This window comes from Puma concolor, chromosome B4 (genome assembly GCF_028749965.1).
Source record: "Puma concolor isolate L17-30 chromosome B4, mPumCon1.1.hap2, whole genome shotgun sequence".
Taxonomy (NCBI): domain Eukaryota; kingdom Metazoa; phylum Chordata; class Mammalia; order Carnivora; family Felidae; genus Puma; species Puma concolor.
This window is the reverse complement of record NC_141673.1, coordinates 141,497,589-141,521,396: the sequence shown is the minus strand read 5'-3', so window position 1 is coordinate 141,521,396 and position 23,808 is coordinate 141,497,589.

The window sequence follows — 23,808 nt, the reverse complement described above, 5'->3', positions numbered from 1 at the left end:
ACTACATCAAACTAAAAGCTTCTGCTCAGCAAAGGAAACCAGCCAGAGCAATAATGAAGAGGCAGCCCATGGGATGGGAGAAAATGCTTGCAACCCACATACCCAATAAGGGGTTAATGACACAAAATGTACAAGGAGCTCTTACAATTCAATAAAAAACAAAAACAAACCCAAATAACTCAATTAAAAATGTGCCAAGGACCCGAATAAACACTTTCCTAAAGAAGACTTACAGATGGCCAACTGGTACTTCAAATGATTATCTAATCAGGAAAATGAAAATAAAAACCACAACAAGATATCCCCTCACACCTGTTAAGATGTCTGTTACCAAGACGATAAGAAGTAACACGTGTTGGGGAGGACAGGGAGAAAAGGGAGTCTTGTGCGTCGTTGGTGGGAACGTAACTTGGCATGAACACTATGGAAAACAGTATGGAAGTTTCTCAAAAAATTCAAAATAGAGCCACCATATTATCCCACAATCCCATTTTTGGGTCTATGTCCAAAAGAAACAACCGTTATCTTGAAGAAATATGTGTACCCCCAAGTTCATTGCAGAGTTATTCACAATCACCGAGGTGTGGAGGCAACTGAAGTGTCCGCTGATGGTGAGTAGACACAGAAGGAGTGGCTTACGTGTACACAGTAATATTACCCAGTCGTGAAGAAGCAGAAAATTCTGCTATTTATGACAACACGAATGGCCTTGAGGGCATTATGCCAAGCGACATAAATCATACAAATGCAGACAAATACTGCATGGTAACACGTATGTGGAGTCTAAAAATGAAGAAAATGAAATGATAGAAATAGCAGAAAAGTGGTTGTCAGGGGCTCGGGGTTGGGAAAGTAGCAGGAGGTTGGTCGAAGGGTAGAAACTTTCAGTTAAGAGATGAGTAAGGTCTAAGTATCTTATGTAAGACACGGTGACTATCGTTGATGACACAGTGCTGTGTACTCGAAATTTGCTAAGAGAGTAAAACTTCCATGTTCTCACCAAAAGAGAGGGTAAACAGGTGTGATCATGGATGTGTTCATGAGCTCCATGGGGGTCCTTTCACAACATGTACGTGTTTCAAACCACCACAATGTACACTTTAAATACCTTACATTTTCATTGGTCAGTTGTACCTCAATGAAGCTGGGAAAAAAAAACCCACATATGATATTAATAATGCCTATTATACTCTAGAACATAACAAATTGGGGGACAATGAATGCAGGTGGTTCTATGAGGTGAGATTACTGCTGTCTTTACACTGTGTTCCTTTTTTCCCCCTAAGTTTATTTATTTTGAGAGAGACAGAGAGAGAGAGAGAGAAAGAGAGAGGGAGAGAATTCCAAGCAGGCTCCATTCTGACACAGCACAGAGCCCGACACAGAGCTTAAACCCATGAAGCATGAGATCAGGACCCGAGCTAAAATCAAGAGTCAGACACTTAACTGACTGAGCCACCCAGGCACCCTTACACTGTGCTCCTTTTAAAAAGTTTTGAAAATTGAGCTTCTTAAATGACACAAGTAAGTTTTGTAGGTTGTAAGGTATTTGAAAAATAAAAAAAAGGGGAAAGAAAAAATATCAGAAATATACATATACCTATAGAATATATATATTCTTAGCTATTATATATGTAGAAAGAATACATATATAAAGACATATAAAAGAAATATATACTATACAGTATTGCCCTTGTAAGAGCAAGCAGGCTCCTTACAGAATCGAGGTTGGTAACCTAGACTGTAGGACACTGACTTGATATCTGGGAAGAAAAATAGTAGGTTCTGAAATGAAAAAATTCAATGGAATAGAACATCCTTTACCATTTTCATTTTCAATATTTCATATTAATAAGCAGTATACTTTTGTGCGTGCTTAAAGTTGTAATAATTTTCGTTACTGGCAAGGGGCCTGGGCGATTGCAAATTCGCTAACGCATACATATTCCTGCAAGAAGTCTTACTCAATATAAATTATAACTTGGGCAACCCTTAAGGCGTTTATTTTGAGCGTACAGGTATGTTACTCTAAATAAAGAAAGATACGCCAATGGTGAGTGTCAGCCCTCACGTTTAGGAGTTTCGACTGCACCGGCTTTGCGACGGCATTCAAAATAAAATACAACACTGTAAGCATTGTGTTTATAGATTTGAGGGTTCACTACTGCATAAAGAAAGGGAAATTACGGCTTGAAATTAGCATATGATGTAAGGCTTGATTTGTTTTACTTAAATTTGCCTGTTTGCCTGTAATATTAACCCTATTTCCTCAGAACAAGTCACAAATAGCTGGTTCCTGCGAATGGGTGGTTAGCATATGCACAGTGGATACACGTATATTCATGTGTTCTGCACATAAATGTTTCGTTACTTGGGTCAACCGTGTATGTTACGTATTTGGGTGAGTTTCTGACACGCTCAGGGAACGCCATGGTCGTTGCTGAGTGGAGAGAGGAGGGACGCGCCCTGAGCGTCTGCAGTGTAGACGTCCACAGTGTAGACGTTTCCTTGGGGCTCCCTCAGCTCCATCTTCTTATTTGATCTCTGCCCAGCCCCATCGGCATCCTTTACCGTGCTGCCTGCCTCGCTCTTGTTAAACTGATACCGCTCACAGGTTACAGCACGTTAGAGCAGGGGTGGGTTGCTTTGGATCCTAGGTGGGACACAGGAGTGCTTGTTCAATTGGAATTCTGGGAGGGGCTGAGTCCTAGCCGCTTGAGGGAGGTGAGGGGCGCTCACGGGAAAACACTACCCGAGTCACAACGTGCGCCTTCCCTGCCACACGTGCTGGTCTGTCGTCCAGAATGGTTGAGACGGGATGGGGGGGGAGGGGTGTCACCTGCCACAGCCGTGAGAGTCAGTTCCTTACGAGGAGGTTTTGCTGGGAATCCCAGCAGAGGCCCTGGGAAGCTGCCCGGGGAGCGGAGACCCAGGGCACCAGGCTGATGGGAATGGAGGCGTGTGCAGTGGGTGCTGGGCATCTGGACGTCGGGGGTGCAGGGGGCACACGACAAGTAAGGGAGTTGTGGGAAGAAGTGATGTCCACTCAGGATATGGATCAGTGAGCCTTGCTTACCATTCTGTTGGATAGAAGAGAATTCTAAATAAGCGGGTCTCACGGGCTCCACTTCAAAGACAAGGCGATTTACACGGTACCTGAGGTCAGGGGCAAAATGTGCAGAGGCGGCCGGGCATGGCTTCATGGAGCCGCAGCGAGGAGCCCCTCGGGGCTTTGGGTCGCCTGCAGGAGGGAGAGGGCAGTGAAGCCTGGTGTGGGGGGAGGTGGGGCCCACCAGGCCGAGCAAAGGCCGGAGGCAGGAAGGCAGGCGGGTGGACGTTGACCGGGTGGGTGCTGATTTCCACCCGTTGGACCTGGAAAATGAGTGCATGTGACACGTGGCGAGGCTCCAGGACGCAGGTCTGTGGAGCTGCACGGGCCTGCGCTCACCCGGGAGCCCTGGGTCGGCGTCCACCTGTTCCTTCCTCTTCTGCGAAGGCTGGCTGCCGTCGCCTCCCGGGAGCTTGCCGATGGGGCAGATGTCACGGGCTCTCCCCGTGCACAAGGTAACCTGAGACACGCTGGCTGTGTTGACTGGCTCGTCGTGATTATTCCCCAGTGCACGCGCACGTCCAGTTACCCAACAGTAGCACAACTAAACACACGTAATTTGTAACTGCCAATTACATCTCAATTTCCGAAAACAAACAAACAAACAAACAAACAAACAAACCCAAATCATGGATAAGTGGGTACCTCTTGGCTCAGGTTTAAAAAACATTCCAAGGAGGCCATTGGCTGGAGTGAAGCTGGGAAAACCTCTTAGAATTACCGTCATAAACCACGCCATGATGCACTGGAAGTGATTTTCGCCCACGTTTGCAGACGGAGCAGGTAACATTTTGATTAAAAAAAAAAAAAAAAAGATTCTAGGTGTCGTGAGGGTTGCGGTCAGCCTGTGACCCAGGCGGTGCAGACCTCGCTCCCAGCCGTCCAGGGATGCGGTTAGTAGCCTGTGGTCTCTCCTGCCACCAGTCTCAAGTCTGCCGATCTCTTTTTGGCGTTGAGTTTCTGCGTGAATGTGAGTGTGGGACACGAGGTTCTGTGGAAACCGACGCAGGAGATACTCATGCTTGATGACTCCTGCCCCGCCCCACGCAGAAGATATTTAAATGCCGTTGTTCTGGTATCTACTTATTACAGACGGTGGTAAATACCATGAAGCCATCCTTTTCTGAATCTTCCACGGTGGAAAGTATCCCTGGCAACGTGGATGAAAAAGCAGCCTCCGTGCACGTGACCCTCACCTTTCGCTTCGGGAAATAATGAAGCGTCTGTAGGAGGCCCGCACAGACTTACACAAAGGGACCAGCCTGCCCCTGGATACATGTATTTTAGCCCCAAGCACTGCGGGGCACGACAGGGTCACCCTAGATCCTGACAAGAGACACAGTGACTTCTGAATCTGTTGCTTTGCCGGGTTGAGTTTACCAAAATCCCTTGACCCAAAGTTATGCCAAAAATCCTCTTGACATCACTGAGTTACACATTTCTTAAAACCTCTTCCTGCCAATCGGCCACGTCAAAGTGTGATATCCAGGGCGCGTGGGTGGCTCAGTAGCTTGAATGTCCATCCGACTCTTGTTTCAGCCCAGGCCGTGATCTCATGGTTCGTGGGACGGAGCCCCGGGCATGACACCTAATGAAAGTGCTCTCGTACATTTCTTTGTTGGTCGTGGGGACTCTGGGGAGGGGGCTGATGGTCCACACTGACTGTTCTGGGTAGGTGGCCAGACCCCTCCTGCCTGCAGGCCTGTGCTCACCAGCCCCAGGCTCTGCTCTCTGAGCAGCCGGCATCACCAGAAATAATCTACGATCAAATCCTGCTTTAAATCAGGTTTCATTTCTTTGTGCTCAGCAGGCTCTCCCCACCTAGAAATCAGATAAATATTAATCAACACTTCCTTCTCTTTTCATGCTTTGATTTCCCCTCTTATCTCCTTAACCCATCCAGAATTAGATTATGAATAGTGGGAGTACATATTTTTCCATAAAACCAATATTCTGGCCATGTTTATTAAATAATTCAAGGCCAGTGCTGTTTTCTGCTGCATCATTTTACAATATAAAATGGAGCTCATCTTTAAAGTAAGGCTTATGTGTAAAATGAGGCATTATAAACCAGTAATGAAGAGATTGCATATGTAAAATGTGTTTGCTACTCAACTTCTCTCTGCTTACTTTAGTGATTGTAGCATTTCTGGATTTTTAAAATTTTCTTCTTTTTATTATTTTTTATGTTGTTTTCTTGTTAAGTTCTTCTTTTTCAAATATATGTGATTTGGGAGAAACTGTCTTCGGAAGAGTTGGTCTTTCTGAGTTGAAACATTGGGTGATATTTTAAAAAAAACATTTTTTTTTTTTGATGTTTATTTTTGAAGGAGAGAGAGACAGAGCGTAAGCGTAAGGGAGACACAGAATCCGAAGCAGGCTCCAGTCTCCGAGCTGTCAGCACAGAGCCTGACGCGAGGCTCAAACCCTTAAACCACGAGATCATGACCTGAGCTGAAGTAGGAGGCTTAACCGACTGAGCCACCCAGGCGCCCGCAACATTGGGTGATAAATAATGGGAGTATGATTTGATACTTTTCTGTGATGCCAGATTTTGTGGTTTGGTACATGCTTGGCACAGCTTATTACTGAGGTCATTCCCAGCTAACATAGTCTTTTCACTTGTTTTAAAAATGAGTCATCTTACATATTTTATTTTAGTTGATAATAATCGCTAGGTGAAAAGCTATTGAATTCCTTTTATTCTAAAATGTTTCTAAAATCCTGAGTGATATTTAAAAGTAACACTAATAAGCACAAGACTGAGTTAATACAATCATTGCTAACAGAACAGGTGTGTGCAAAGCCACTGATTGAAGAAGGAGACAGGGAAGGAAGTGACCTCAGGGTGGCCGGACTTTCAATGCCCGGCTTGATGTGAACAGAGAGAGCAGTGAGCCAGTCAGTGAAGACACATCAGATGGGTAGTGATGGAAAAGGAAGAAAGAGAGAAAAAGCAGTCATTCCACACCCATCAGGTGGTTTTAGAAGCAAAGCAACAGGCAACCTGGCTTAACCAGTGGGAAGTGCAGACACTCCCTGTGGTGGCCCCCTCTGCCCCTGGCAGGGGGTGCAGGATGTGCCCGGCGGCTCGTTGGGTCTTAGCCACAATGCCCACAGTTCGCCAGTGGGGCTCCAGACCTACCACTCTGTGTAGGTCTTATTGTCCACTTGGTTTGTCCCCTGAGTTGACTCGACTGCCTTTCCCTGCGGCAGGCACGTGATGGAGCTACTGCAGGAGGTGGGGGTGACCTTGCTGACCACTGGGAGCCCCCTCGCTCTTCTCAGGACAAGTGGCATCTTCTGCTCTGCCCGCAATAGCTGAGCGGGGTCAGGCCACCCTCTGATCTTGTGTCCTGTTCGGAAGACAGGCAGCCACACCCGTCTGCCCACACACCTGTTCAGCCGCCTTTCAGCGTCACTCACATGGACACAGATGGGGTCAGAAGGTGACTTCTGGACTTTGATCAAAATGATTTAGAGATTTAAATTTTGAAAAAAAAAACCCGAGATAAAGATGTTTTCCAACATTTCGTCTCAACCACACACACACACACACACACACACACACACATTTCTACCTGATAAATGAGTGGCTCCACCTAATGAAGTAAGGAATTGGGTTAAGAATTTTATATCAACGGGGGCGCCAGGATGGCTCAGTCCGTTAAGCGTCATAATCTCACAGTTTGTGTGTTCAAGCCCTGCATTAGGCTCTGTGCTGACAGGGCAGAGCCTGCTTGGGATTCTCTCTCTCTCTGTCTTTCTCTGCCCCTCCCTGACTCAGGCACAGGTGCGCGCGCTCTCTCTCTCTCTCTCTCAAAATAAATAAATATTAAAAAAAGTATTTTATGTCAATAATTTTTAGTTTATTAACATTTGAAGAATTGGAAAATAGTATTGTCATCCTGCTGAACATATTTGTACAATGTAATGTATTTTTTCCTAAAATTCACTAAGATATTCTGAAATTAAAAATGAATAAAGGGGCACCTGGGTGGCTTAGGTGGTTAAGCATCTGACTCTTGATTTCAGCTCAGGTCATGATCTTGGGGTTTGTGAGTTCAAGCCCCATGTTGGGCTCTGTGCTGACAGCACAGAGCCTGCTTGGGATTCTCTCTCTCTCCTCTCTCTCTCTCTCTCTCTCTCTCTCTCTCTCAATAAATAAATAAACTTAAAAAAAGAATAAATATGGATTTGGTTATTTCGATTATTTTGTGTACATTTTTCATTGGTGAGAACTCTGCAAAATTAAGTAGAGTGGTCACCAACACTACATGCAGTTATTTAAAGATAAATATAAACCAAAATTAGGTTAAAGATAGTGGCACTGGTCACATTTCAAGGGCTCAACAGCTGTTTGAGGCTAGTGCCTGCCTCTGGACTCCACGGATATAGATTGATTCCATCATGCCAGAAATTGCTGCTGGAGAGCTCTGATAACAGACATGGGAGATTGTAATATCTTAACAGATTTTTATAACATTTCAGCACTTGGAATATCATTAAGTTTGATATACAAAATGGTATTTTCAGTGTAACGAGTCTTGTGTATTAGATAGGGAAATATTTCGCAAGAAATGGGGAGGGATCGATTTTCGATTAAAATTAGGCTTTGAGAAAGACACCATATAAAGAGAGGCTCATAATGTACAGTGTCAGCAGGGAAAAAACCAAATCAGTGCTTACGGCTTTTAAGGAGATGATAGAAGGAAAATTGGAAAAAACTACTATAAGTAAATTGGAAAATTTAAATTCAAAAAACATTTTAAAAATATGATATACCTGGAATGAGACATGAAAAAAAATTGACTATTTGAAGCTTTAAAAAAAATCAAAGCTGCACGTTAACATCATTCATAAAAAGAGAGGTGGGAAACCCACAGGAAGCACCCATCCCAGTCCAGGTGGCTTTACCATCAAAAGTATTGAATATTTAGGTAGGAAAAACTCTGGTCTCACGTAACCATTTCCAGGGAATAATAAAAAACAAAAATGGGAAGATTTTAAGAAAACGCTGTGTGATGCCATAATGGTGGGTACGTGTCATTATACGTTTGTTATACGTTTGTCCAAACCCATAGAATGTGCGGCACCAACAGTGACCCCTACTGTAAGTGGTGGAGGCAGGGCGACTGCGACGTGTGCCTGTGGGTGCATCAGTTGTGAGGAAGGTACCATCAGGTGGGGGCTGCTGACAGTGGGGGAGGCTGTGTGTCCAGGCGCACGGCTAAGTCTACCTTCTGTACCTTCCCTTCGGTTTCTGTGAGCCTAAAAGTAGCATATTAAGAAAATGTAATAATAACACCCTTTAAAAAAAGACACAGAGAAAGGGAGGGGCTTGACCTCATTTAATGAGGCCAGCATGTCCCTGACACTAAAATCACTCAAGGAGAGTATAAGAAAGGAAATTAATGACATTCTTGAATTAAGACTCAAGAAAGTCACCAAATACCAGCAAACTTAATAAAGCCATATATAACGAGGATACTTCATCATGACCAGGTTGCCTCATTAATGCAATATTGGATTATTAACTGAAAATCAATCATAAAATTCACCACATTGACAGAGTGAAGAGGTGAAATCGTGTGAGTACTTACTTATTCCATTTTAGCACTAGTTTATCATAACTCCCGGCAAACTAGGAACGGGCAGAAACCCCCTTAAACTGATTAAGAATGCCTCACATCCCTAGACATATTTATGGGTGAAATGTTTAGGGTTTCCCTTCGATAGCTGGAGCAAGACAATGGCATCCACTAGATGGTGAAATGCAGCAAGACAAAGAAATAAAAGCCATAAAGATGGAAAGAAAAATAAAGCTGTCATTATTTGCAGATGGTATGATATGCACATAAAAATTTTGAAAATATTTCTCGTCAGGTTTATAATGGAATTTATCAAGTCTGCTCAACACAAGGCCCCTGTAGACCACAGTCTTTTTATATGTCGGTGCCAGCAGCTGAGAACTAAAATTTGAGAAGAAAGCACTTAGAATAACATGAAAATATACCCAACGCCTTGAGAAACCCCCAACCGGATTGGTGTAATGCAGAAAGCGATTATCAGATGTTACTGAGCAAAAATAAAGGCAAGTTAAATAAATGGAAAGGTATAGAGTATTCATGGATTGGAAGACTCGACTTTGTAAATATATTCAGTTACCCATTTATCTACAGATTTCGTAACAGCTCAGTCGAAATCCCAACATGCTTGTAAGCTGTTTGAGCACCCGTGTGTAATTGAATAAGCTGAAAACTAAAGGGCCAGGAATGGATGTGAACATTTTGAAGAAGAAAAAGCAAAAGGACGTAATACCACTTAGTATCAGCACTCACTGCTCCAGTAATGTGACTGGTGTTGGTAAAGCTACAGATATGCCCCCAAAAAATTGAGGATGGGGAAGAAGAGGCGTACTTACGTGGACGTGAAGGCAGCATCGTAAACTGTGGTAAAAAGGAAGAGGTTTTCAAGTATACTGTTGGGTTCAGTTCAATAGAAAACATAAAAATTTGACCTTTACCTCATGTTGTATATGAAAATTAGTTATACATAAAAATCTATATTATAATTTATATTTTAGATATATATATATATATGAAAATCTTCATGGTCTTGTGATAGGGAAAGACTTTTACATGGGACATGAAAAACACTTACCTTACAAAGAAACAATGGATAACTCCTGTATACCTTAGAATCAAAAACCTCTTTTTATCAAAAGATACCATTTGGAGAATGAAAACGTAGGCCAAAGACTGGGAGAGGATATTTGACCAACAAATGAGCAACTATGTACTTGTATTCAGAATATATACAGAACTTCCAGCATCACTAAGGAAAAGACAAACAGTCCTATGGAAATAAAATTGGCAAAACAAGAGACTTTTGGGCGGTTGCTTCATAAAAGGTGTCCAAATGTATACAGACAGCAGACGTGCACCTTGATTACTAGTACAGTGTGAGTCAGTGTATCATGCTATGGCATACGTTCCCTCTGCTTTCGTTAAAGTAACCCAGGAAATGGCTTTTAGAACCTGGTGTCAGCAGGGGTGTGGACCAAGGGCACTCTGGTACAATGGTGGAGGAAATGTAACCAGGTTCATACACATAGCCCGGCCCAGTGTCTCCACTCTGCACCTAATGCCATTTATAAGAATGTGCATCCACAGTAGAATAGAGAAATTGATTAATCATGGGTTACTATTAGGGGATATGAATGTATAGAGAAAAAAAATTGATAGGCTCTAATGCAAAAGGATGGAAAACATTTAACAAGCAAAATGCTGAGTTAAAGAAGCCAGCTAGGAAAGAAAAGTAGGTAGTGCCGTTTATGTAAGGTTTGAAAGCTCAGAAAACTGAGCTTGAGAATTTAGTTAGGGCAGTGACCACTTTATAGAGTGGACAGAACAGGCTGATTGGAGGTGCTGCACGTGGGTGTTAATTAACATTGCGTGATTTGGGGAAGTTTTTTAGGTCTTCTAGAAATACAGTAACTGAGTATGAGCAAAATTCTGAAATGGCAGTTGAAGTGGGGTTCTCTCTAACAGTGCTAGAGTAAAGCTTTACAGATAGAAAACTGTCATATTTGTCTGTAGATTGATTCAGGGCTTTCTGTGATTCACAGCTGAGCCAGTAGGATGGACAGGGTAATAATACATTATGCTTTCTGGATGCAGGATCGGGATGCAAATATCGAGCAGCATTCATTTTAACAATTATAGATTAGAATGTATATTGATAAAAATAAATTATTTAATATGTAATAGAGAAATAAAATAGAATTTCTGTGAAGATGTCTCACAGATAAGGAAGATTATGGTGGAGAAAATTTGCAAGCAAACAAAGAAACATACATAGAAGAAATTCTTAATAAAATGAGAAATACCATGTTTCGGGATAGGAAAATTCAGTGGCACCAGAGTAACAGTGACCTCCAAGTTTGCACTGTAGTTTCAATTACATTTCAGTTAAATTCCAAATTGGCTTATTTTTTTTGTAACTTGGCAAAAAAATGTTAATTTCATCTGTAATTTTTTATGAGAGTGTTCATCATAGCATTATTTGAAGCTGTGAATAATTACAGACAATTCAGATCCTCCAAGTAGGATGAAAAATTCACTAAGTAAATCAATTTGTAGATGGAGCATTAAGTAACCATTAAAATTTAAGAAATGTATAGACTGGTAATACACATTTTTGCACACTTAAACACTTATATTCACACCTAAGAATGTTAACAGATTTTATCTCCAGATGTCCTGATCATAGGTGTTTTTTTTGTTGTTGTTGTTTCGTTTTGTTTTTTTGCTTATCTGGAATACCTCCGTTTTTTTTCAATAAATGCGCATAACTCGTGTAATGAAATGAGTTGATAAATTAAGAAAGGATAAAATATTTGGATAATGTAATACATTTTCTGGAGCTCATAGTAAAGTGGATTAATTTTTAAAAAGATTGAAATGAAACAAATAAATCATGCCACACATTAAAAAAAAAGATACCACTGCAGATGTTACAACTGATGGTAGGATCACACTATTAACAGTTTTATGTCAATACATTTAAAAATTTAGACAAGATATAGAAGAATGAACTTAACCTGTGCATGCCACCATTAGAACATATAATGAAAGAAAGAAAGTTTGTATCAACAGACAAAATTGGTGGAGTTCAAATAAATGTCAAATAGAGGCTGTCCATAGATAAAAAGCTGAATATCAGAAGTATCTCAAGTGTTCTTAAGTCTTTCTGTAAAGTTTATAAATTCTAATGAAATTTATTAAAAAAATGCTCCCTTAGAAATTTACTAAGGTTTATGAGAAAAAAAAAAAAAGAAACTTCCAGAAGAAAGAGAGAAAGAATCATGGAAAATAACAAAAATAAAAGAAGAAATGCGTAAGTTGTAAATGTATATAAAATAAAGCTCTCGCACTTGTCACATGTGCACGAATAAAGAGAAAATATGTCATGTGTGCACCAATAAAGAGATCGGCAGAACAAATATTAATTTCCGGAAACCGACCCAGTTTCTACAGAAGTTTTTTATAGAACAAAAAATGGTGCATTACTGAACCCCCAGCCTCTCTAGAAGACCCAAGACCCAGTGAAGCACAGCAAGGAAGTGGTTTTGATTCTTACGAGTCATAAGTCCAGTGGCCCAGTGAAGGTGGCCAGCTGCGGCCATGGACTCGTGAAGGGCTCCTGGGTCCTCCCATGCTCTGTCCTGCTGCTCTTGGACGTTTCCGTGTGCCCAGCCAACTCTGTAAGGAAGAAGAACAGAGTGGGGACCCGGGGACCTGGGGACCGTCTGTTGTCTGTGGATTAGGATTTGACTTGAGGCCTCTCTGTTTCTACAGCCTGTTTCCTGGTGCCACGGGCTTGGGGTCCGTGGATGGTCTTTAGGACCCAATCTGTTACACCCTGTTTTATGAGGGTTGCTGCACTTTCTGTTGAAATAAATTCCTTCCTTCCACAACTTGGCAGGTTGTCTGTTCCGGAAGCAAAAAGTAGCCATGATCAGTATCTGGTCTTGTCAGAGTCCCGGCTGCATGGAATCCCTTTCATTTTCTGACCACAGGGTGAGAGACGTTCCTTTAGCAAAGCAGAATTTTCATTGCATGTGTGTTTTCAAACTGGCTAGTTCTTGTCCGGCTTAATTCTGGTCTAGTATCTTGGCAAAGTAGAAATGAAGGGCAAAAGAAAAATGTTATTTTGATGTTCCTAGTCCCTTCCCCAGAACTAAAAGTTCAGTAGAGAAGAGTTCTGCCTTCCATTGCATTTCGGGCTATAATGGGAAAAAAAATGGTGTGGTGAAACCAGGATAATAAATTTTCCATTCCCTCTGTCAAAACCAAGGCACTGTCGTATGTTTTAGGAGTTTGTAGAGCCAGTATAACACCTCCAGATGCCAGTTTCTACGTGCTTTGAGGGTACAGGCTAATGTGTGTAATACCCCTGCTCCAAAATTTTATACTGATTTCATTTCCTTTCTAAGTGTGGAAGGTGGGGCTGCTCAGAGAAGGAGGCAACTCCACCAGTCACATAATCTAGCGCTCATGGGATTTTCCCGTCTTTCTTCCTTGCTGTCTGCTAGCGAGTTGCCTTTGTCCTCTGGGTAAAGTGGGCTTTACCTCCAGTGTGAGTGGTGCCATGGGTCAGTGGGCAGTCAAAGATGAGGATAAGCAACTGTCTCGTTTGTACCACTCAGAAATTACATGTGTTAGTTCTGCGCTTACTCTAATGGTCAGGACTGAAATCCAGGTGAGGCTCAGACCTCCAGGCCCTGATTAGTGACATGAAGCCCAGAGTCCTAATGCGATGGGAAAGAAAGGAAAACCAGATATCCGGATGCAACAGAATGAAGTTGGACCCTTGCCTTGCACCATATGTGAAAAATTGGCTCATGCTGGATTAATGACCGAAGCATGGAACCTACAGCTCTGTGCCTCCTAGGAGAAGACACAAGGGAAGGACTTCACAACATCAGGCTTTATAGTGATTTCTTGGGTGTGATTCCAAAAGCACAGGAAACAAAAGCAACAACAGATGAGTTGGACGACATAAAACTCAAAACCTTTGCCCATTAAAGGACAATCAAGTGAAAAGACAACCTACAGAATGGGGGAGAATATTCCAAATCATATATCTGACAAGGGGTAAACATCTATACTGTATAAAAAACACCTACAACTCAACAACACAAAACTACAAATATACCTGTGAAAAAAATAGCAACGGCTTGAATAGACATTTCCCCCAAGAAGATATGCAAATGGTCAACAAACTCATGGAGAGATGTTCATCATTACCAATTATTAGGGAAGTGCAACCCAAAAGCACACTGAGATCTCACCTGACACCCATTAGGATGGCCACTGTCCAAAGGATGGGAATTAAGTGTTGGCGGGGATATGGAGAGATTGGAAACCTTGTGTGCAGCTGGTGGGGTGTAGGACAGGTATATGGGCAACAGTACGGAGAGCCCTTGAAAAATTACAAGTGACGTTACCGTATGAGCCGGCAATCCCACTTCTGGAAATAGATTCAAAATAATTCAAAGCAGGATGTCAGAGAGAGATTTGTACCCCCATGTTCACTGTAGCATTTTTCACTACAGCCAAGAGATTGGAAGTGCAGCTGTCCATTGATGGGTGAGTGGATAAAGAAACGTGGTGTATGCATACAGTGAAATGGTATTCCGCCTTAAAAAAAAAAGGAATTCCTGACACCTGTTATAACATGGATGAACCCGGATGACATTTTATGCTAAGTGACATAAGCCGGTTCACAAAAGCCCAAATGTGGTGTGACTTCCTCCTCACAGGAGGTTATCTAAAGCAGTTAAAGTCTTATATATACAAAGTAGTAAAGTGGTTGCCATGGACTGGGAGTGGGGGGGTTAGTATTTCACGAGTAGAATGTTTCTGTTTTGCAAAATGAACTTGTAGAGATCTGTACCGCAATGTGAGTACGTTAGCTACTGAACTCCTCCTGAACTCCACACGGAAAAATGGTTAAGATGGTAAAAGAGAAATACTCCGGGTCTTTCACTAGATGATGGTGATGCCACGATGGTAAGACAAACACGTTTCCCTTCTTTTCAGAGCTCGTAGGAAGATGGGAGGGAGGAATAAATTGAACGTGGGGCGTCTGGGTGGCTCAGTCGGTTAAGCCTCCAACTCCTGATTTGGGCTCAGGTCACGATCTCCTGGTTTGCGGGATCCAGCCCCACGTCGGGCTCTGCGCTGTCAGCACATAGCCTGCTTGGGATTCTCTCTCTCTCTCTCTCCCTCTCTCTCTGCCTCTTTCCTGCTCACACTCTCTTTGCCTCTCTCCTGCTCCGGCGCTCTCTCTCTCTCTCTCTCTCTCAAATAAACTTTAAGAAAGGAATGAATTGAACACTTGAAAGGAAGTGATGAAAGCCCAAGGAGTAGGTGAAGGCACAGGTGCTGCGAGGAGTGCTGATTATCCGCTATCGTGTGCTCCCTCCCTGTTTGGCGAAGCCTCCCCTGTGCAGTGACGCGCCGCCTTTGCAGTTTGGATTGGACGGTGTAGTCGTAGGATGTGGCGGCGGAGCACGTGGACAATGGCCGGCGTGGTGGACCGTCCACGAGCGGCAGTGTGAGCACCAGCGCCACGGAAGGCAGTGTCTCGTATTACATGTACTGTTCCGGGAGGTTCAGAGCTAAGATGGCGAGGATAAGCGTTTCATGATTGGGAGTATTTCTTTGGATTCATCCCTGAGAGGTGCTAGCGGTGGTGGCTGGCACACGGTAAGAGCCGTGTGCAAGGTGTTGCTAGTAGTACTTACTAACATCGTTGCTAGTAGTACTTACTAGTATTACTGTTAGTAACACTACTATCATTGCTAGTCATACTCTTATTATTGATGGTAATGTTTACTAGTATCGTTACTAATAGTTGCTAGTATTATTGCTAGTAATGAATACTAGTGATTGTTGTTTCCCTGTTTTTGTTTTTTTTTCAACGTTTTTTTTTTTTTTTTTTTTTTTTTATTTATTTTTGGGACAGAGAGAGACAGAGCATGAACGGGGGAGGGGCAGAGAGAGAGGGAGACACAGAATCGGAAACAGGCTCCAGGCTCTGAGCCATCAGCCCAGAGCCTGACGCGGGGCTCGAACTCACGGACCGCGAGATCGTGACCTGGCTGAAGTCGGACGCTTAACCGACTGCGCCACCCAGGCGCCCCTCCCTGTTTTTGTTACAATTCCTGTTGGACACACTCATTATGCAAAGGAAGGTGTTTCTTGACGTTGCCAAATAACCAGGAGCTGTCCATGCCTCTTTTCAAAACCGTAATTATTTCAGGAAAATCCTGCATGTGTTTCCGATTTACCCTGAGTATTTTTCCATCTGTTCTTCTGTGTTTCTTTTTTGTATTTTACCCCACACCCCACTGCCTTTTCAACTTTGAAAGTACATTGCTTCTCACATGACTTGTTCTGTAATAAGAAGTTATGGTTTTGTGTACTGAATTTCCTTTATCCCACTAAGTACAGAGTGAATTAATCCCTATTCATTCATGAGTTACTTGAGATTTTGTCCCTGAATTTATCAAAAATCTCTATTTTCTGGCAAAGGACCACAAATTGCCTACAAGCTTTGATACTATCTTTGCCTCTGTCACTGTCACTATCAGTTGGACTCTTTATTGCATTTTTTTGACACACACATAGCGCGCTGTGTCTCCAGGAGATGTGTGCGTGTACTCGGCCCACAGGAAGGGGTCTTATGCAGAACAGGATGGTCAGTGGAGTCAGCTAACCACGAATGGTTATATTCATGCAGACTTACAGATAACGGTCATTGGGGACCCTTAGGAATAGTCAGAATTGGAGACAATACGATTTGAATTCCAAGCATTTTTTTCACTATGAAAGTACAGTTGCATGTATCCTAAATATTCTGCAACTCGCCTGTTTCCTTGAATGCACAGTTTGAGTTTCTGTGTTAGATCTCAGAACGCCCAACCTGTTCACTTATTTTAGTACAATGGAGAAAATGCCACACAGAAAAATGAAATTATGGTAATGACTGAACACAGTTGTAACATAGATAGGGTAATGGTGTTTCTCAAGACCCAAGAGGACTTTTGGTTAAAAGTCCCTCAAATTTTTGTTTATATTTTAATCGTCACTGTGTTTAGTAAAGTAGAAATAGGCAATATTTTAGATACAATATTATTTATGCATTTATTTGTTTCTCCTGTCCTCAACACCAGAACATCTGACCCTTCTTGAGGGACCCCATCAGCTGGAAAGTGATCTGGCATAAAAGGGGTGATTATCTATCTATCTATCTATCTATCTATCTATCTATCTATCTTCAACAGACAGGCAACAAATGGCTAAATATAATTCATGGATCTATCCACCTTCATAAGAAAGCCAGGCTCCAGGAGTGCCTGGGTGGCTCAGTCAGTTAAGCGTCCGACTCTTGATTTTTGGCTCAGGTCATGATCTCATGGTTAGTGAGTTCAGGCCCCGTGTCGGTCTCTGCACTGAGTCTGTCTGGGATTCTCTTTCCCTCTCCCTCTGCCTCTCCCACGCTCGCTCACACACACTATCAACATAAATAAAGCTTCAAATTAAAAAATTTAAAAAAAGGAAGCCAGACTCTAAGAAAAACCGGGCAGGGTCGGTAGACGGGTTGGTGGAGCTCGTCCAGGCAGCTGGATGGGCCCCCGTCTGGCAGGAAGGCGGTTTGTGTGAAGGGGACGAGAAGCAACACAAAGGGAGGCCTGCGTACGAGAGGGAGGTGGTTGACAGAGTGCTTTCAAAAGCATTTTATTGCTTTTTTTCTCATTATGCCCAACATTTTACAATGTTTTTTAGATGGCATATGTTTCTGACTTAAGTCACTTGAACATGAGTGAAAACAAAATCCAACAAGAGCTGCAAGTTCAGCAGTGCGGCAGTCAGAATAATTCCACTAGAAATTAAATACCACGGAAATAAAGTACCCTTCTCTTTGTAGGCAACAGTGTTCCTACCTGCCACGGGCTTTAGAATCTGCCTTGTCGTGTTGGATTCATACGTGACTAGTAAGGCTCTGGAAAAATATTTAACGCTTAATTCTGTTTTAATTGGAGACATCGCTGCTGTTACTTGTGACACTGGGAAATGACACAGATGTTTGCTTTATTTCGACTTCTGAAAACAATGGATGTGAGTATACCCATCGCACCTGTGACCTAAGTGGATCTTGAGCAGCACACATAAGAACAAGGAGCTCGTGTTTGCCAGGTCGCGGGTTTGAAACAAACTGATGGCACAGCGATAACTTCCTGAAATCGGGGAAGTGGTCAGAGCTCGTAACAACCCTGGCACGACCTTAACTCGAGGTCCGGGCGGATTTCACAACCTGCTGGGGGTGGTTATCAGGCCAGACGGGCTATATGGTGAAATGAATCCTTCAACTGAAAAACAAGAAGGTGTTTCTAAAGTTTCCAAAAGGAGATAAAGTCATCTACACCTTCCTATAGAGAAGGTGCAAGAACAAAAAGTCTGCAAAGTAAAAAAATATAGCATGATAAAAAAAAAGGAAAAGAAAAATTCAGGCCCCTGCTGAGGATAAAATTCAGAATAAAAAATGTACTCAACGGTTTTTGTTTTAGAAAAATATTTCTGTGATAATTTAAAACATAATTATTCGGGGGGCACCTGGGTGGCTCAGTTGGTTAAGCGTCCGACTTCGGCTCAGGTCGTGATCTCGCGGTCAGTGGGTTCGAGCTCCGCATCAGGCTCTGTGCTGACAGCTCGGAGCCTGGAGCCTGCTTTAGATTCTGTGCCTCCTTCTCTGTCTGCTCATGATCTGTCTGTCTCTCTCGCAAAAATAAACAAACATTAAAAAAAATTAAAACATAATTCTTTCTAATTGTGTCTAGGTCTTTTTCTCATATTATGATTACTTCAAAAAGAAAAAAAAAACTAGGTTTTATGGACAGGAGGCAAAAGAGTCTAGAAAAATGGGTTGTTATTATTAAACTGTTGGTTGCCAAAGCAGTTGCAGTTCTTGAATGATTTAAGAATAAAATGACCAAACAAAAATTGTGTAAGGATGTCAGTGAAGCTCAACCTAAAAGTTATAAATGTTCCAAATTCCTTGATTTTCTCTTTTCCTTCATCAGAAACAGATTTGGAATATGAAGAGACGAGCACAATTGTCCTTGGTGTTCTACTCACTCTTCAGATACGCAGGTTCACCTGACTCTGGAAGGGACAGGTGTTTGTCAATCTTTTGTTTATTGGGAAATAAAGGACCGGTGAGCCCCAACTGCATGAAAAATAGGCAACTGGGTTGAATATGGCATCTGCTGTCCGCTAATGTAATTTCTTCAGCTTAATTGCTTTCCGACAGCAGTCCCTGGATTTTTCAGAAGCCTTCTGTCCACTATTTAGCTACAGAAGATTCCCCCAGACTTCTTTATTAGCGCCAAAACTAGGACATTTAACTTATAAAGCCATGTATATGGCATTTTCACATAAGCATTTAAGGGGACATAGATACGGATGTACCTACGTGTGTGTCTGTCCTCAGTGTATCCACCATCGTAGGCTAAGGATGGGACCCAGAAATAACTTTGAACACGTATCACAATTAATTCCATGACTCTATCTGAAACCTTTTTTCAGCATACACACACACACACACACACACACACACACACACACGCACCAATTCTGCTATTCCATCTTGATTCTTGGAATTTGAAGGTTTGCTACAGGACAAGGACCGTTTCCCATTAGAGAAATGTACGATGCGGCAAGATTGCTGAAAATTGTGGTCATTCAGAGTCAAAACATGTCCTCCTGTAATTAATTTTGATGAAGAAATGTATAGGGGCTTTATTTCTAATTTGTTCTGTAGAGAGAGTAAAAGGTATTAGATTAGGGACATACTGCAGTGAGCACAGAAGAATTTACATGAAAATCATGTCCCGCCTTTTGAAGTGTTCTGGCTATTTTCAGAATTCAAGTCATGCAGACAACCGGATCACCATGTGGCGCCCCCTTACTGTCCTTGGCTCTCCCGGATTTTAGTTTTGCATAAACTCACTTAAATGTTGGGTCATGCTCTCCAACTTCAGGATGTCAGAAAACAAAAGCTCCCTGTTTTCTTCAGGTTTCCGTGACCTCAGGAACACCTGCGTTCTGTGGGTTAGCCGACAGTCTGTTTCCCCGTGTTTTCACTGTAGGAACAAACACTTCTCTTCTGTGGTGTAGAGTGAGCGATGGGCGAATTCATTTAGTCTGTTTTAGTAGCAGAGTGGCACATGAGGTGAGACACATACCCACCTGGCTGGAATGGCATCAAGAGTGATGGGTAATTGCACACTTGTAAAATTAGGAAACACACACACACACACACACACACACACACAGTCATGAAACTCGGAGGATTAAAATCCTGGAATTTGTGGCTTTGTACTTGTTAAAATGTCTTAAGCGATTGATGACATATCACTTGTTTATTTTGGTAACCTACCTGGTTTTTCATCCCCTCCTTCCACCCCTTCACTTCCGGTTACAATCTCTCACCTCGAAACAGATTCTCTATTGGTTGGAGCTTCTGATCAGACATGGTTATGGAATTTTTATGCTGTTATTTTTCAATCACTATTGATTTATGACTCTGTTTGGTTTTAAACATAAACGTCAGGACCAAGAATCAAGAAGCACACCGGGGTTCGGCTTCCCATTCCCTTCTTTTCTAGACACGGGTTCTTAGATGATCTCCTTTTCTTCTCGAATCCCCACACTTGACATCTTCAAACGGATTAACACCCGTTTTGTAGGGAGGGTGCACACAGACCCCCTCACACGGAGCCTGGCTCAGAGGGGTCCCGATTACATGACCATCACCAACGATAGTCACGATGATGCTGACTGATTTATGAATGTTATTGCCGTGTCCGACCTGAAATAAACCACATGAAAATATTCATTCCAGACCAAAGCCAAACAAACAAAAAAATAAGTGTCAGTAAAAAACGGAAAATAAAGACATGAGGGTCTCAATTGTAAGTTGAGGGACTGATATTAGCACAACTCAGCATGAAGCCTTTCAACATTTTACAGTTTGGTCCTGTAAATAAAAAAATTTAATAGTTTAATAAAAGTTTAATAAGTTTAATAATAGTAAAATAAAAGTTTAATAATGGCTACCTGATCCATTTATTTTAGCTCTTTCTCCCTATGGGATGAGAGCTTACTGGTCCTGATAAATTAAGAGTAATTTAATAAGCATGGGACTGTCACTATTTGTCATCATTGGTGAAAAAAATGTTAGTCAATGATATTTAATATCAAGTTATTTAAAAAACAGTTTATTCAGTGATAGAATTGGTATTGTCTACCTGGTTTTTCATATGCAACGCCAAGGTCAAGAATGGAAACAGTGTAGTCACACAATAGTGTGAATATTTAATGTCACCGAACTGTACACTTAAAATGGTTAAAGTGATAAGTTTTATGTTATGTCTATTTTCCCACAATAAAAAAGTGAAAATAAAAAGAAAGAATGGATAAACTTTACTATAAAGCTTGGCCACTTGTACATTAATAGCAGCCCTTCCATTACCAAATAAAAATTCCAAAAAGAAGGGAAAGTATTGTAAGCATGCCTGTGATAATTTTAGATAAAATAATCTCAGAAAATTATGTATAAAACATTACATTACAAAAAAATATTACAAATATTTTACAAATATTTTACAAATATTACAATATTTTACAAATATTACAAAAATAACCTCCAGCTCATAGTCCGATGGTTTCTGTTCCTCCTGTCTTGTCATGTGTCCTCGGTGGTGAGTTCAGAAAACCCAGACAAGGTTCCATTTAGACTGAGACAGGAGCGGATGTAAGTCTGTCCTACAACAGCGGTGGCCCCAGGGTCTGAGCAATCCTGAGAAGGTTGTGAGGTTCAAAAACTGGGGGAAATGGCAGAGCTCGTCTGGGGAGAGCGGAGACCTACACCAGCAAGAAGCCAGGCTGGAGAGCAAGGCTTGGCCACAAGCCACAGAGCAAATCAAGTCTAGAGTCAAGCCAGGCGAAGCCAAGGCCAGACCCAGCCAGCCCCTCCGCGGGTTACAGACGGCGGTGGTGCACCCGCGGGCCAACTTCCCACCTGCTCTTCTGGATCTCCAACCATGACTCTCTGGCAGCAGATCTGAATGGAGGAAGGAATGGAAGAATTGGAAACCCAAGTACTGAATAAGTCATCCATGCAGATGAGAAAGGAATCATGAGATTCAAGAAACGGGAAATTGGATGTGTAATTGCCTAATCCCTTGGGAAAATAAAACATATCATGGAAGAGAAGGCCATGGTGAAGAAAGAACAAAGGAGATGTTACAAATGCATCTTGAATGTGTTTGTGGATGTGTACTTGAGGAACATCTCTAGTGACTAGAGATTTAAGGAGCACTGTTGGGGAAATGCCGTGCCCAACCCATTACCATTAAAACAGGGGGAAAGAGAAAAAAGCGTTCTTTCTATAGCACTAATTTTATTTTTCTTTTGAAAATACTGTACAATGAAAATGTAATTCGGGCCACCTGGGTGGCTCAGTTGGTTAAGCATCTGACTTCGGCTCTGGTCACGATCTAAAGATTCTTGGGTTTGAACCCTGCATCGGGCTCTGTGCTGACAGCTCAGAGCCTGGAGCCTGCGTTGGATTCTGTGTCTCCCTCTCTCTCTGTCTCTCTCTGTCTCTCTCTCTCTCTCTCTCAAAAATAGTGAGTAAACATTTAAAAATTAAAAAAAAAGAAAATGCAATTCAGCTGGGATGGTTGAAGTACAGTTATCAGTTTATTAGACAAATTGATTTTCTTATTTTTAAACTCAAGAGGTTTAGTAACATTTCTCCTACATTTCTTTCTTTCTATTGAGGTTTTATTTAAAAATGCATAAGATTAATGATAATGTGGAATTTATGTGGAAATACATTAGCTGGAAAAAAATAAATATATTAGTTGGTAATAAAGGGTAATGTTAACTTTTTCAACAACATACCATATACTAGGCTGCCAAGAAAATATAAACTAATTAGTCAAAGTGGAAAATAAACTTTGATAATAATTGCATTAACTGCCTATTTAGAACAAAATGTGGAAATAAATCCCAAAACACCATGAATTCATTTTAATAATGTTCTCATCAAAAGCCTTGAGGTAAAGGCTAAAATACAGAGAAGCTAGAAATGAAAGACGAGACATACTCAAAATGATAAGAAAAGTATTTGACATAAGAATTTAAGAAAGCAATAACAGCCACAAGATGAAATAAACGAGTTTAAGAGGAAAAGCAGAAAGTTGGGAATGAGATCATTAAAAATATTAAAAGGTCATTCTCACAATAAAATACACAGTTCTTTAGGAATCTGTTGTGACATGAAGAAGCATAGAAATAAGCTTTAGCAGTAACATATCGGGGAAAGTAATCACAAACTTAAACGTTTGAAGTTAAAAGGGACCGTTGTGGGCAACTTCACTTTCATGCCTTGGGAAATTGAAATCAATGAACAAGTTTTGAAAAATAAATATCCAAATTACTTCTGGTATAATTATAAATATTGAATAGGTCACTAATCATTGAGAAGTTTGAAAGGTAATAATAATCTGTAACTCAAGGAGATTTTTGACATCGTTTTATGTTTAAATTTTATTAAATTTTAGGAAAACAACCACTTGTATGTTATTTAGAAGTGTACAGGATGTGTAGAGAAGTAAAGGTGGCAGGTTCATTTTTAGTGGTTGGTATAACCTTGCTATTAATATTGTATATATTATACACTGTATATATATATGTATATATGCTGATTTTACTTTTTAATAAAATATGGAGCATTCAAAAGAAAATAATAGCCAACCAAGTAGCAGTATATACAAAGAATATGTGCCAGGAAGAGGAAAATGGCCAATATTAGGAAGTCTAATAATGAAATGAGTTCTACTCTTTAGTAAGCTAAGAGAAGACAAAAAAAAAAAAAAAACTATTTTAACTTGATTATACGTATTGAAAGTCAAGAGAGTATAATTTATTATTATAGAGCCATCTCGTTAAAGTCAGAACAAGACAAAGATATGCACTATTTCTTTTCAATATTGTCCTGGCCAAAAAAATAAAACAAACAAAAAAAAAATAAAACACAACCGAAAAACCCGTAAA